At 37.9% G+C, this 15,144-nt stretch overlaps 1 protein-coding gene across 2 annotated transcripts in view; it reads left to right on the top strand.

The window, feature by feature from the left end:
* The first annotated feature begins 5,223 nt into the window (after positions 1-5,223).
* The window catches only part of lingo2b (leucine rich repeat and Ig domain containing 2b), a 15,171-nt gene continuing 5,250 nt past the window's right edge, over positions 5,224-15,144 (top strand). Inside the window, exon 1 of one of the 2 annotated variants that reach the window (XM_016457954.1) lies at positions 5,224-5,518. The gene's annotated coding sequence lies outside the window, so the exon portion shown is untranslated. Of the gene's footprint in view, positions 5,519-5,801; positions 6,165-15,144 lie in introns of those variants that run through there. The other variant, XM_016457955.1, reaches the window with a different exon arrangement.

A 15,144-nucleotide genomic window follows, 5' to 3' on the forward strand; every position in this document is an offset into this window, starting at 1 on the left:
TTTGGATGTGACTGTGAGCGCACGTGCCTCTGGAGAGCGCGAGTACCGAATGGCTTAAAAAGACGTGAAATAATACATTTTTGTGACGATGCAACAATGACCGATTAGGCAATTGACAATTCTGTCAACTGTCCTGAAACGCGAGCTAAAGTCTTCTATCGCAGCGTGCAGCAGCTCTAGATGCGTCGATGTGAAACGAAAGTCAAAGAGAGAAGACGCGGTACAGCTGAATCACTCACGCTGTTTTCATCTGATGGTTTGTGTGGATTTATTTACTCAGCTAACCTACACGCTATATTGAATAAAGGTTTTGCAGTAATTTCCCTCATTTTAAAGTCGAAAGCTGCGGGAATGAGTAATGCGATGTATGCGCAATCCCGCAACGAAATTCAGGATCTGATTAAACATAATTCTATTATACAGAGAATTGTGAAATAGATTTTCATTACTTTTCAAAAACTTTTTGAGTTTATTTATTTTTACAAAACTTTCTAGGCCTGGAAATTGCTGTTCAATGACTTTTCCACGTTTTTTATGACCGTACGAACCCTAATGTGATGATCGGGTGCGGGTCGGGTGCGGTTATCTAAATCAGACAAAAATACAGGTGCGGGCGGTTGGCGGGTGGATAACTTATTTGAAGCTGCGGATTCGGGTGACGTTTTAGCTCATCCGCGCATCACTAGTGTGCACGCATATGCATTTATATATTATACACTACCGTTCAAAAGTTTGGGATCAGTAAGATGTTCAGCATTTTTGAATGAAATCTCTTATGCTCACTAAAGTTAAAGTTATTTGATCAAAATTACAAGAAAAACAGTAATACTGTGAAATGCTATTACAATAAAAAATAGTTTATATTTTAATATATTTTAAAATGTAATTTATTCCAGTGATGCAAAGCGTGTGTGTGTATATATGTGTGTGTGTGTGTGTATATACACACACACACACATTACTGTTCAAAAGTTTGGAGTCAGTGTATATATATATATATATATATATATATATATACTGTATATACACCCCACCTTAATGTAAGATTTTGATTGCACAACGTTTAAATATAGTGGTATCCTCATTTACATGCTTCGATAATTGTCACTTACACAATATGCACTTTCCTATGCAGCATTTTCATCTGCCAGTAACCTAAATGTGAAAGTAATATACTTCAAGAGTGAGATACACATCTATGAATATTATGATTAATGGCCACAAGATGGAGACTCAACCTTCACTTTGTCTCTGCCAATTAATCACCCCCTCACTGACTTGAAGAGCTGAGGCCTGTATGTCTACAGCCTGAGATCACTGCCACTGAGTTCACATGACTTCTCTGTTTGTTTGAGGAATCTAATGTTTCTGTTCGATTTACTTTTTTTATGATGAAGTTTAGCACAGCATTGCTTGCTTGCAGTAACATAAATGTTAAAATGTTATCCATACATGTATTTTTTTTTTTACTGAATTCAGCATGCCGTGTTCAGGTATAAATGCTATCCCTATTTATAAATGCTACATAAATCACAGTCCTATAGGTCTCACCGAAGGATGATTCATGTACAGATTTGTATCTATTTGCCTTGGTCTTTAGATTTATATTTGTACTGCCCAATAATTATTCCATTTTCTAAAATGTCTCGCTCAATATCCGAGCACAGCATGACCCCTAAATGCTTTCCCGGCTGTTATTAGACTGCTGACAGATGAGTTTCTATTTCTTTTATGAGGCAAGGGGTGAGAAACCGAATTGTCCGCATCTTGGAAACGGCACTCTGTCACACACACTGTTAAGAGTGTTTCAGTGGATAGGATTGCTCATGGCAGGAGTCCCTCGAGGGCTCGTTTTGATGCGCTCTGGTGGTTTCCCATAGCAACCGACTGGCCAGTGAACGGCTACGTATGGAGTGTGTGTGAGAGTTGAGGAAATGTGTTCTGTTCACACTTAAACTCTGACACATAATGCTGCACGATTCTCACTGGCACTTCTTTTTGCACGGCAGATGTGTGAAGAGACATTAATGAATGTATCTCACTCTGGGCTCCTTTTTTTCACATCAAAGTGAGCCGTTGTGTCTCTGCATCTCGGTTTGTTGCTTTCAATGCTTTCAAACAAAGACGGCTGAAATGATCAAACATGCAAAGAAGCATCAAAAGCGTCTCCTGCATAATTAAATTGGTTGTTTTTACTTTTGTTTACTTTAGAATGTTTCATTCTTTATTCATATTGAAGAAGTAAAACAATTGTCACTTTAAATGTTGTCAGTTCAGTGCATCAAGCCTTTTTATTGGTGAATTCAGTCATGTTTATTTGGGCACATGATAGGTGACATGCCATTTCTGTGCCACAAGCAGAACAACCAGAATTGTATACAATACGTACGTCAGATTGGAATGAGAAAAATAGTTTTTGTTGTTGTTCCAACCATTCACTATTGGTTCAACCAGAAGACATTATGTATAGCTAAAAAAAAGACTTGACAGTTTTGGGAGTGAATGCACGTAATGTTAAATTTAAGTGTGAACAGACTACAGGAGTCACTCCTTATTTATCTGGCTGCCCTAGTGGAAAAATAAATATACTAAAATGTATTTGAAATACATTTATTTTTTTATGCTAAGTATACTACAAATACATTTACGTATTTATGTAAAAAATACCCTGCAATTGTACCTTTGGTATACTAAACTGGTATACTTAAAGTCTGCTAAATTGGAAAAACTAACTTTGTACTTAATGCACTTTACTTGTGTGTAAGTAGGGCTTAGGTCCAACTATACTCACTGTAAATATATTTGATTGTGCTAAAGTGGAACTATTGCAAGTATACTTTAGGTACACTTTAAATACGTTGCATTTACTGGCTGCCCTAGTGGAAAAATAAATATACTAAAATTTATTTGAAATACATTTATTTTTTTATGCTAAGTATTCTACAAATACATTTACGTATTTATGTAAAAAAATACCCTGCAATTGTACCTTTGGTATACTAAACTGGTATACTTAAAGTCTGCTAAATTGGAAAAACTAAGTTTGTACTTGAAGTAGTGCTGAAGTCCAATTAAAGATACACTGAAGTATATTTGTGCTAAAGTGGATCTATTGCAAGTATACTTTAGGTACACTTTAAATATCTTGCATTTAAGGATCGATATTATTCAAAGATCCTACAATCCTCATCAATAGTGACATTAAAACACATTTTAGGCTTAATATTAAGAAATGTGCATTGTGCACAAGTGATACTCCAAATAAAGTTTAAGTTTAAGTCTCGAGTGATATTTCAGTAAATATATTAATAGATTTTGAACTATACTTAGTATGAAATAAATGTATTTAAAATATATGACTGTTTTAGGGTGCTAACAATAAACATGGATGCTAACAGATGAACCCGTTTGGCTATTTGTGAGCGAAGTAATATATAGCAACCTGAGGCGTCTCATCATCTGGAAAGTTGTTCTTTTCATTTAGCTGCTCTTTTTAAACTGCATGCTGCTCTCTTGGACAGTAATGGATTGCCATTAGACCACAGAGCTGGTAGAGAGAGATAGGTGGATGTCAAAATTTGCAATATTTGGTTATAAGAATAAGTGGCTTAAACTGGTCCTGGTTTTTTTCAACCTGTATTTTTTGAGTAAATTTGGTTGTAGAATGCAGTTGTCCCTCTCATAAATAACCAAATGTAGAGTGTACAGAACAAGATTAAGCAGTCAAACTAGGAGGAGGCATCTCATCATCTGGAAAGTTGTTCTTTTCATTTAGCTGCTCTTTTTAAACTGCATGCTCTCTTGGACAGTAATGGATTGCCATTAGACCACAGAGCTGGTAGAGAGAGATAGGTGGATGTCAAAATTTGCAATATTTGGTTATAAGAATAAGTGGCTTAAACTGGTCCTGGTTTTTTTCAACCTGTATTTTTTGAGTAAATTTGGTTGTAGAATGCAGTTGTCCCTCTCATAAATAACCAAATGTACAGTGTACAGAACAAGATTAAGCAGTCAAACTAGGAGTGACTCTGGATTAAGCTCCAGTGTGAACGTAACATTTCTTCGTTACTTCGCATGTGTTTGTATGTTCAAAAGCGAACACTTTTACAGACACCTAAAAGCAATAGAGATTGCACTTTTGCTCACACCAAACAGAATGTGATTTTCTTTGTATTACGGTAATGTGGTGAAGTCTAGTCTGCCCAGGCTTCACTGTAATTGTCTCTGTGTGTATCCGGCTTTGCATGTGTGGGATTCCTGCGCCTGGAATGTGCAATCACAGTAAGCTTTCATCTTTTTGATATCAGATCAGCATGACAGAATCAGATGATAGAGTTCTACAATTACAGCTGCACCTTTGAAAACACATTTGGCATTCGGCAGAGCACATGGCGCATACATTGATGCCCCAGATACCGTCGACTAGCTCGTTACTATCAGATCATATACATCAAGGCTTCATCTGTATGGCCGACGACCTCTTTAGTCAATTATTCTCTTGTTAGCGAGGCTTAAACCTGATGGGGAGTGGTTTAATTATAACACCCTCTACACTGCACAATTACTGGCTGTAGCGTTCTTTGTTTAGTATGTAGAATGAAGAGCCTGTCATACTCCCAATGGCAGATTGCCATCTACACCATGTTAATAGGAGTTAGACATGGCATTTTGTGTTACCTAAAGTACCATCAGGGAATCTGCCCTCGCTTTGTCCCTTCAGCAAGGTTTCGTATTGAAGCTCAGGTTGCTGGACAAGCGAGTGCTTTGTAATCTTAGAAAAGGCGGCGGGTTTAAGGCATTTGGCTGCAGCTATTTTAATCTTAAGGCTGGAGCATTAAGTCAGACGCAAGATAGAGCAGTAGAAGGGCCTCCCCGAGGGCTAGCCAGTTACACGAGTAAAGCTCAGGAGGAGAAAGCGAGAATATGTGCATGCAAATCAGCACAAATCCCTCTTTTAGTGAGATGGTTCTTCTTCTCTTTTATGCCAAACTGAATCAAAAGTGCCGTACGGTTGTGTCGTAGGGATTCACTAACACCACTTCTTTCTTTCTTTCTATCTCTATCTCATGTCATTCACCCTACACTCCCTTCATGGGCGAATATCTCCATGACGACCCCATCCTCTGTCTCTCCATCTCCGGTCTCTCTCTCTCTCTCTCTCTCTCTTTCTAGTGTGCGTCATGAAGATGAAAAGTGCCTAATCCCCTTGTGGAACTCAGTCTAACAGACACACATACAGAATCCCTGCTTTTGGGAAGACGTCACACACAAGCGCGTCACTCTCTCCGAGTGAGCGCGGCTTTACAGCGGGAAGCGGCGGATGGAGAGGGAAGAAGAGAGAGAGGGAGGGTGGCGATAAACGCTTATTGTTCTTGAGGAGCCTGAACTGGAGGTGTGGCATCTGCCGGGCGTTGTCGTGGAGACAGAGTGCTGGCTGTTCCCTCATCCTCTTAGCTGATCGCTCAGACGCTGATCACAGGAACGCTGATCCTTATGGCATCTAGAACAGCAGCCACAGGTAACCAGCAGCACGCGTTGAGCACGTAAGCCTACTTATGCCGTGAGGTGTGTTTGTGATAGAGTTGAGACTATTTAAACTGTAGTGCATGGAGGTAAATGTAAAAAAAAAAGTGCGCGTTGGTTTGAGACGCTCCGCATGTGGCAGGTAGGAACGGATCAGAGGTGTGTATGTGTGTGCATTGTGACTCATAAAGGGGAAAGTGGTGATGTATTCTGCCAGGGGTTTCAGCGAGTGCTGCTGCGAATTTCCACAGCCTGCGCTTTAGTGGAGAGGTGGGAAAAATAGAGAGGCACATGAGCGAGGGAGACATCACTGCGATATTTCATCAGCACGGTGCACGTAAGTGTGTCACTAGTTCACTTTGTCTGTGACAGACGGTCAGGTGTCGTTAATGTGCTCGGTCTTAGCGGAGCTCCTTCGGCAGACGGCAGCCACTGCGATTCCCCCTTCAACGCTTCCGATCTCACGCGCTGATAGACTAGAAGGGCTCCGGACAGTGATGGATGCTGTTCATAGGTAAAGAACAAAAACTGTGGATTTCAGGGGGTGGAGAAGGACAGGTTTGGGGCTGTCAGACACAATAAAGAAGACCTGCCTTTGGGAGAGACATACAGAGCTTTTGACTGGCTGACTGACTGAATAAGTAAGTAACTTACAGGATGAATGTGTCAGGGTGTGATTCACGCATTTGCATTTTCATCTTATCAAAGTGTGTCGTCACATGTGGCGAGAGGACGATTATTTGGTTTAAATCACATTAAGACAAAATATAAACTCAGCAGATCTCCGGGATATGCAATTCCATTTTCACATCCATTAGGGGCTGAAGGAAGAGGAAAAAAATAGGGATTGAGAAAATGGACCTGGCAAGTTGATACGAGGCTATTTAGAGGTGTATAGCGATGTAGGGAACATTTGGTAATCTGTTCCCTTTTTTAAAAAAACATAACTTTTTGAACTTGCTGTGAATTAATACATCCATGAATGAGATGAGTGTGTAGGCTGGAACTGAAGAGTACATGCTGTTTCTGAAAGTGTGAATTGGTGTTGTCTTGAGGAAACGTTTGTAACACAGCTTTAACCAAAAGACTCGAGATGTCTTCATATTCCATATCAGGAAGGCAAGTATAACTAACCCTAAGATCATGATGCTGTCTACACCCTAACACCTTCTGATGTATTATCCTTTATGTCCGACCTAACTGAATCACAGCATCGTGTGTCGCATCACCCCCCAGAGAAACAGCAATTCTTTACAGTCTGAAAAAAATGTGTTCTACCTCTTTAACATTTTAGCGCCTAATTAGCCTCAGGGGAAAATGTTCTTTAATGTGGTATATTACATGGTAATTACCATGTAATTATTATGTAACAAACGTAGCACAGATTTCACAGTGTTTAACAGGTTTAATCTCTTCTTTATTCTCCTTGTAAGCTACACCAACAGGTCTGTATTGACGTTATGTGCATACTGCTGTTATTTTGCTGACACGTTATACTAACTGGACCATGAAATAAAGTGTTTGTCTTTTTTTTTTTTTTTTTTTTTAAAGCAAAGCAAAATGGTTTACCTAGATTAGTGCTGCCATATTTCAGGAAAGCCTCCAGACTGCTTTTACAGAAATTCACAAATGCTGCAAGAACTGAATGGAATTTTAAATGATTGCTCAGTGAATTAAATCAACTTGTTTTAAATGTAAATGTAAACACTGAAGACATAACATTCTGCTACTGTTTGAAATGCCTTCATGAGGCATGCAGAAATGCATTTACATTAACATAAATACATTTTTCTTGTATACTTTTTGTACACGCCATTATACGTCTTATACTGCTAAAGTGACTTATTAGAATGTGCATATATTGTATTGTTAAAGTTACTCTTCAGCAGAACGCATAAGATGTGAATCAAGAATAAAGCCAGAGTGGCAATTTAGAAAGTGGCACTGAAAATATAGTGCTGTCTGAAGAAATGGGTATCTGATCCAGATTTAGTTAATAGATGTGGTTAATAATGAGTGTATTTATTTTCCTTGCTCTTTCTTATTTATTTATTTAGTTTACAGTTAATTGGATGTATACTTTTTACACTGCGATAGGAGGTTTGGTCTGTAGTTGGTTTACTGTTTTGCTTTAATTGCCTGTTTCACCATTTATCTTAATCTCTTAATGATTCGTCAATTGCTTCGATTTTTCGATCATAAGCAGTTCACTTCCCCGTAGTCTTGGCTCAGGCTCAGACAGGACACGACTGGGTTTGTTGTGTGACAACATGGTTGCAAACAAGTAAATAGCCATCTATAGCAACAAACAGCCGAGTAAAGACGTTTCTAGATGTAGAATGGTGTGCACCTCTCCCTGTAGAGAAACGCAGCTTAGCCACAGCAAACTAGCACAGATGTACTAAGATATTGAAGCAATTGAGAACGAGTGACAAGTAATGTAAACCCTACTTCCCCTGGGGATTTGTAAATCACAAGTCTGTTTCTCCATAGCCAAGCCTAATAAGTCTGACAGTTTAGCTGGGTTAATTAAGGAACTTTGAGGGAAGCCAACAGGGATACAAATTAAACACACTAGTGTTAACAATCTGTAGTATATACCAGGGGCATATGGGGAGGATATGCAGGAGATGTCTAGGCGGGGATCAGAGCAGTATTTTTTTCTGAAGTGAACCTGATTTTACCTGCAGTTCTTTCTTTGTTTGTTTTTTAAGTAAAAAAAAAACCTGTGTTCTCTCTTACTCCAAGATCAGTCCAGTACAAGCATAATGCAGTTGCATGTCAGCAAGAATTCACCATTGAGAATTCATATTAAACACTGTTAATAGACAATTAGCAGTCAGAATGAAATGGAATTTGTTAAATATTATTGGAAAACAATTCTTAAAAATACAAAACATTTAATGAAAATTCATGATTTTGAAAATGAACATTAACATACATTATAAAAAAAATATCAGTAAATATCAAAGAAAACATTTTTTCCAAATATGGAAATAAAATGTAAGACTGATTAATATGCAACTTTCTCAACACTTTTTAGTCTATTGAACAATCATTTCATTATACTAATCAGTATGCAACATATCAGTACAATATTGGTTTGCCCATATATATATATATATATATATATAAATAAATGCTATTTTCCCTGATTTCCCTTAGGTACTAAGGGAACAGTTACAGAATGCTTTGAGTGGAAAGAGATTAGATATTAAGCTACAATATTGATTTTGTGTTGGGCTAATTTGAGTTTCTTTTGTCAATATTATAGCATAAGGGCCCACTGACCTAAATATTAGCAACCTGTCTCACTGGAGATAATATCACTGTATATTGTGCTATGACTATGAGCAGAGCAGCTCACGTATTCATGCTAAGCCAACTAATATTCACAATTAGACAGGTTCGTTATACTGTCAGAAGTATGACATGAAGAAAAAATGTCCTGCTCTGAATCTTGTCTGACTAAGCAAGTGTTTTTGCATTTTAATTAGGCTTCCTTTCAAAGTGCCGATTGCTGTGCTTCAACTCCACTGGCCCTGATGGCCTCCAGGAGCTTCCTGAACGTCCTCTAGGGAGACAGCACACGAACAGATTTTTTTTTTAACTAAATTTATTCCCTCCGTTAATGCTATGAGTCATCTTTGAATAATTACTTTTTTCACTATCTCTAAAGTTTTTATTTTTTTTTATTTTCATATTCAGGAGTGGCCAGTTCCAGCGTCTGAATTAACTGTAACAAGGTTTTCTGTGGTTCAGTCTTACATCTGCATGCAATTCACACCCTCGGTGCCACCAACTACTAGGCTAGTTCTCGCTGTTAATATATTTGTTTCTCTGACTGTTGTTGCTTAACGCAATGCTGCATGGGAGAATGAGGCCATTTATTTGTTCCTCCAGCTCACTTGTTAGCTTGTTTGGGGACAAACAGTACTCAAAGAGCTGAAGCCCGATAACTATTTCAGTAATCTGCATTATGTGCATGAATTAGCATATATCAGGCAACAAACTAAATATGCATGTGGATGGATGTGTGGCTGTGTCAGTCATGTCTGTATGTGAGATTTTGTGAGCTTTTGGCAGTTCCGTCAAGTTGCTGTGAAACTTATGCGGCCATTGCCAAAGTAATTTCAATTAGTGTCTCACTTCACTTATTTTAAATTGAATTGCTTGACCAGTGCTTTCCATTAAGGTTATTTAGAAAAATGAATTGGGTGAAGCAATGACATTTAAGGGGAAGATGTGTTTGTTTAATCCACTTGTATGCAAATCAACTCATGCGTTTTGTTGGTTGCAGTGGTTGTTGTGTTAGCCTTATCATTATCCATCTAAGTGCCAAGATTTTATGCTAGAGCTGGTTTGGACTCATAATGGTAATGCAGAATCTATGGAATCAGAAACAGACTGCTTTTAAGAGCACTGCTTCTTAGAGCAGCTGACATAATCCTGATTCAATTCCCTGGAAATGCCAAGCAAGGATAGATGTTCTGTCTCACCTCCAAGAAAAAGTGTCCTCTAGAGTGTGATCACCACCAAGATCCTCATGAAGAAGATGTTTTGTGGTTGCCATGACCCAAAGATCTTATCAACTCATGCCAATTAGTGGTATTTGCTTTTTAAAATCCACTTATATTCCTGAATTTGATTTGAGGTTGCAAGCAGCAACTAGAATTGCATAGACTTAGAACACTGAATTAGGAAGTATTGAAGGAAGTAGATTAAAATGAACTGAAATTCCAAATATATAACCCTGACACAAAGACAAAACTTGGCTTGACAGCAAAAGTTGAAAAATGTCCCGCTATAGAAATATGTACTTTATTTGTATTTATATTACCAATTTTTTGGACCATTGTGGGAGAAAAACAAACAAACAAAAACTTGACTTTCTCTGAATTTTCAGTAAATTTCACTTCCAGTAATTGCAAATTCCAACTCAACTTCCTGTGGTGTGTGGTCAATTAAATTCAAATTTACAATTTTACACAACCCTGTTGCATGGGCAAGAATAATACTGCAAATTGTGTGACTTGTTGAGGAGGAGTGTGCTTTAAATCGACCAGATTAGATTTTTTTTGTTTTGGGTTTTGACTGCAAACGCCTAGCCACCACATATATTTTCTGCAAGAAATGTAAAGTCTGCTCCCTGTTGTGTTTGAAAATACCCAATTAAGCATAATTATTAAGTGATTAGATCACCTTTTAGATTAGACAGAAAATAATTATAAAGGAAAGTAAAGGCGAAGGGAAATAACTCGGCTGCATCTAAGTAAAACTTTCATACGTGGTATGCATTGAGGTCCTGTGTGTGGGAGGGTGTGTGTGTGTTTATGTTTAAGGGTTAGTGTCTTGGTGGTGGATTTTGCCTGCAGGGTTAATTAGCATTGCAGAAGCGATGTCTGGAGGCAGTTGGCCCATCAAATCTCGCCTTTTCTCCGTCTCTCGCATCCCTTTCTTTTTTGTGTGTGTGTAATTGTGTACACTGAGAATATTGTGCATGCAGAAGAGAAACCAACAAGAAAGCATAAATGATGCTTCCACTACACAGTATGGCGGGGATGAGCACACACACAGACAAATGCCAAAGGGAGGAGGAAACCTGTTGGCCAAATAAACGTGACTGCACACACATTAATGTTATTACCCAGGCGCGCAGGTGGAAAGATGAATCAGTATGCCTGATTTCTTGTCTCGTTGTTTTTCTCTTATGCACTGCAACATATTCCTCTTTCTGAATTACCTCTTCTTACCTCTTCTATTCTTCTCACCAGCTCCTGCCTATTATATCTTTGGATTATTTTTTCTGTTGCATCTTCAATTGTTTTCTCTTCCCTTACATAATATCTGTGTTCCCTCTGAGGGCGTTTTGAGCTTCTCTCTTCAAGATTTACATTGTATTTTTATTTTCTGATAGTTTAGAGATTACAAACTGTTCAAGAATTCTTCGTGCTGAAGATTTGTTTTAGTGAACAAGCTTTATGCGTGTATGTAGATCAATTTGGCCGTTTGACATGATATTTGTCACAGCAGTTTGACTGTAGTCCATCCGAACTACTTTAAACAGCATTTTTTTTCAATTCTTTCTTGATTGTTATGCATAGCTTTGACTTCATATTAATTATGATAATACATGTAATATTTGCACAAAAAAAATTTGCTGGCTTGAGTTTTTAACACTTGTAAGCAGGCTAACCAATAGCCATATAATATTCATACAGTATATAATAGCAATCAATAATAATAATATAATTCAATGTAAAATTATATTAAATTATTATATATATATACTGTATAATAATTGAATTGAATTATATTACTGTAATATTACTGTCAGCCGTTTAATATTTATATGGAAAAACACGTTAAATATGAAATGTTTTGCTACTTTTCTCTTCTCTTTCCATGTTAATGCTGGAAATTTCTGCTCTGTTTCTGTGAACATTAAACCCTGCATATTTTGATTTGATTGGCCATCTCAATAATTTTGACATTGTGGCAGACCAGTCTAAAATGTAACTTTTAAATCTTTTTTGTCATCCTAACAACAAACAGAGCGATGCAAAAAATTCAAATATGGGGGAGACTTGTCCCCTTCAATGTCTATGGCGGTTACAGCCCTGTATTGATTATAATTTTATATAGATTTTAAAAGTAACAAGGGGGAGGTAACACTTCTGCTAATCGACCAAGTGGACAGGGTAATTTATCTCAAAATGGCAAATATTGAGCTACAAATGAGCTTTGGGTGTTTGAATGTTTGTCTGCTTGTATTTTACACTTCTAAATATCTAAGTTAAAAGTCCTGTCATTTGAAGAACAAATGCTGACGGGCTTGACAAATGCACCCTAAATTAAGGCATTAGCAGCTGAGCCCAGACACCCTACTGATTGTGTACTGAATGTCCATTAAACATAAACACATTGCATCAGTGCTGCCAGCGAGACAGCCACAGACGTACACAAACACGCACGCACACATAAACATGCTCATTTATACCAATAAGGATAGCTGACAGCATGAAAACATGCAGGAAATACCATATTCCCCCATACTTCCTTCTCGTGGGGGAAACTAATCTTAATAGCACAGAAACTCAAATGAGTGAAGCAACACGCTCCGGCAAAATAATTTGGGTATTATTAAAGTATATTCAGTGGATTCTCACCTGAGCTCTAGGGATATGAAACATTCAGAGATAAGGGTTTGATTGACGGCTCGGTTGCCATGGGTGCAGAGTCTTTGTGTAATGTGAGAGACGTGTGAAGAAGTGAATGTGTAATAACGCAGAGATCAATAGCAGGAGTCAATAGAGCTCCACTGGGCTGGATCAGAGCATCGTAGAGATACTACAGCATGCCGTCTGAAAGCGACACGCTGGGAACACACACAGCCCGTGGCACCTACATTTAGACACCTCTGTATGAAATGATCACCAAATGTAGTTCAAGCTTGGGTTGTAGCGCTGAATTAAACATGAGATCCAAAGACCCCGAAGGATCAAGGTCAGCACACACGCACTCTCTACCATATGCAAGCTGATATATGTACATATGCATGCTTCACAAACATTCCCAACAACAAACTTTTGCCTTTTCCCGTTTGGTCTCAAATAGCTCAGACACACAGCCTATACGCACACGCACCCGGTGGGAGATGGGACACTGCGCTCTCAGTGGCTGTGGTGGTTTCACTCAATGAAAAATGGATGAGACTAAAATTAGATAAACTAAAATTAGACCAAGTTAATCTGCAGAATGTCCTCAAAGTAAGAGAAACCGCAGGCTTCACAATCGCTGTCTGTGGAATCGAGACGCTGATGTAGAGCAACGAGGTGGCATGGCCGGATTGTTTTCCACAGCTCACCTGCAAAGTATGAGGAAACGCTCTGATCTTTACTTTGATACGCTAGAAGAGGACAGAGAAGGTTTTTTGATACATTCTCGCAACAAAAATCAGGGAGTGATACTATAGTGTGATCTCTGCGCACCGCTATTGTTTGATGTCTGTATGGAGTGTTAGCTAAGGTTAAATCGAACATTCTGGCATCTTTGATTTGAAAAAAATATTTTGTCAGTTTGTCAATACATTCCATTTCTTTTATGTTCCAGTTCAGTAAACACATTTCATATGCATTACACTGAGCTAGTGTACTTACAAAAACTCATTTTAAGCAGAACTGTGGAAAATGCTACAAGACATTCTCCAGCCCAAAGCAGCACTTTTTTCATTTATAAATATTCATTTATATATCATAAAGATATTATAATATTAGATCTGATATTTTATTTAAGTTGTCACTATATATTTTATTCATCCATCATTAGTACTGTTAAATGAATAAACTTGAAGCCAAACATAAAACTATGGCTGTCAATACAATAACTGATGAATATTTCAAAATTGTATTTATTCTATTTATTTATTATTTTCATTAAACATTATTATAATTTATTTTGTAATTAATATTTTATTATTAATTAATTTTTTATTTTTTACACTGTTTTGGTGAAGGGTTTTAACAGGTTCTGTTTTTGAGAGTCATCTTGCACTCTCAGAAAAAAGGTACAACTTTTTACCTTATTTACCCCTAAAGGATGCATGCATATTAGTATCTAAATGGTACATAGACTATTAGTACCTTCTCAAAGATGACAAGAGTTGAAAAAATTTTTTCTGATAGTATAAGGATTTGGAATCACCAGCAGATTGTAGGCTTCCCCTACCTCCAAAATCCCCATTTATTCCCTATGTGTAAGTGATGATCACTCGGCGTATTTCTGAGTGGTAAAGCTCGGCTGCCTTGTCTGTGTGTTGTAGAGAAGATCGACAGATTGCTTTTGTGAGATAAAGATTTTGTGAAAGACCGAGGAGAATCTGCTCCCTGCTGTGTGACAACATATCCTCTCAAATAATGGCTTATCTCCATTCCCAAAAAGAGGACTTTGTAATGATTAATTGATTAACTTTGCCTTAGAAATGCATCTTTAATCCAGACACCTTTAGCAAGAATTACATCAACGCTAATGCTCTCCCCTGCTGCTGATACGGTCATCAGATCGGCTGGGATGAATTTAATTATTAACTCATTAAAACTTAATAAACTTCTCCTGTCAGTGAGCTGCTCCCCATAACGAACCACAGGCTTAGCGCTGCCCCCTGATGTTCCACCCAGACGCGTCCTCTGTCTTCATTCTGACACTCACGCTGGCAGGCGAACATTTGACGTGTTGCGTCGCGACAAACCTGATGGAGTTGTGAATGAAACTGAGCACCGCCAAGGTTGAGAAATGCTTCTGTTGTACAAGCAAGGACATTTGCAGTCACACTCCTTGAAAAGCAGCACAAATGTGGCAGCTGATTTTGTACATGTATTGATATTGATTTGAAAGGAAAGCATAGCCTGGCTCTTACTAATCAGCGTTCGAATGAGGCAACCTGTGCTCGTCATACAGGGTTTGAGTCATTTAGGCCAGTGTGAGGTAAAATAGATTTTTAAAGAATTTGCACCTCGAACTTTGTCTTGGTGATTTTAAAGGGGTCATATGCTGTTTGCTAAAAAGAACATTATTTTGTGTATTTGGTGTAATGAAATGTGTTTATGCGGTTTAAAGTTAAAA

Source organism: Sinocyclocheilus anshuiensis, unplaced genomic scaffold (assembly GCF_001515605.1).
Source record: "Sinocyclocheilus anshuiensis isolate Anshui unplaced genomic scaffold, SAMN03320099.WGS_v1.1 scaffold63, whole genome shotgun sequence".
NCBI lineage: Eukaryota > Metazoa > Chordata > Actinopteri > Cypriniformes > Cyprinidae > Sinocyclocheilus > Sinocyclocheilus anshuiensis.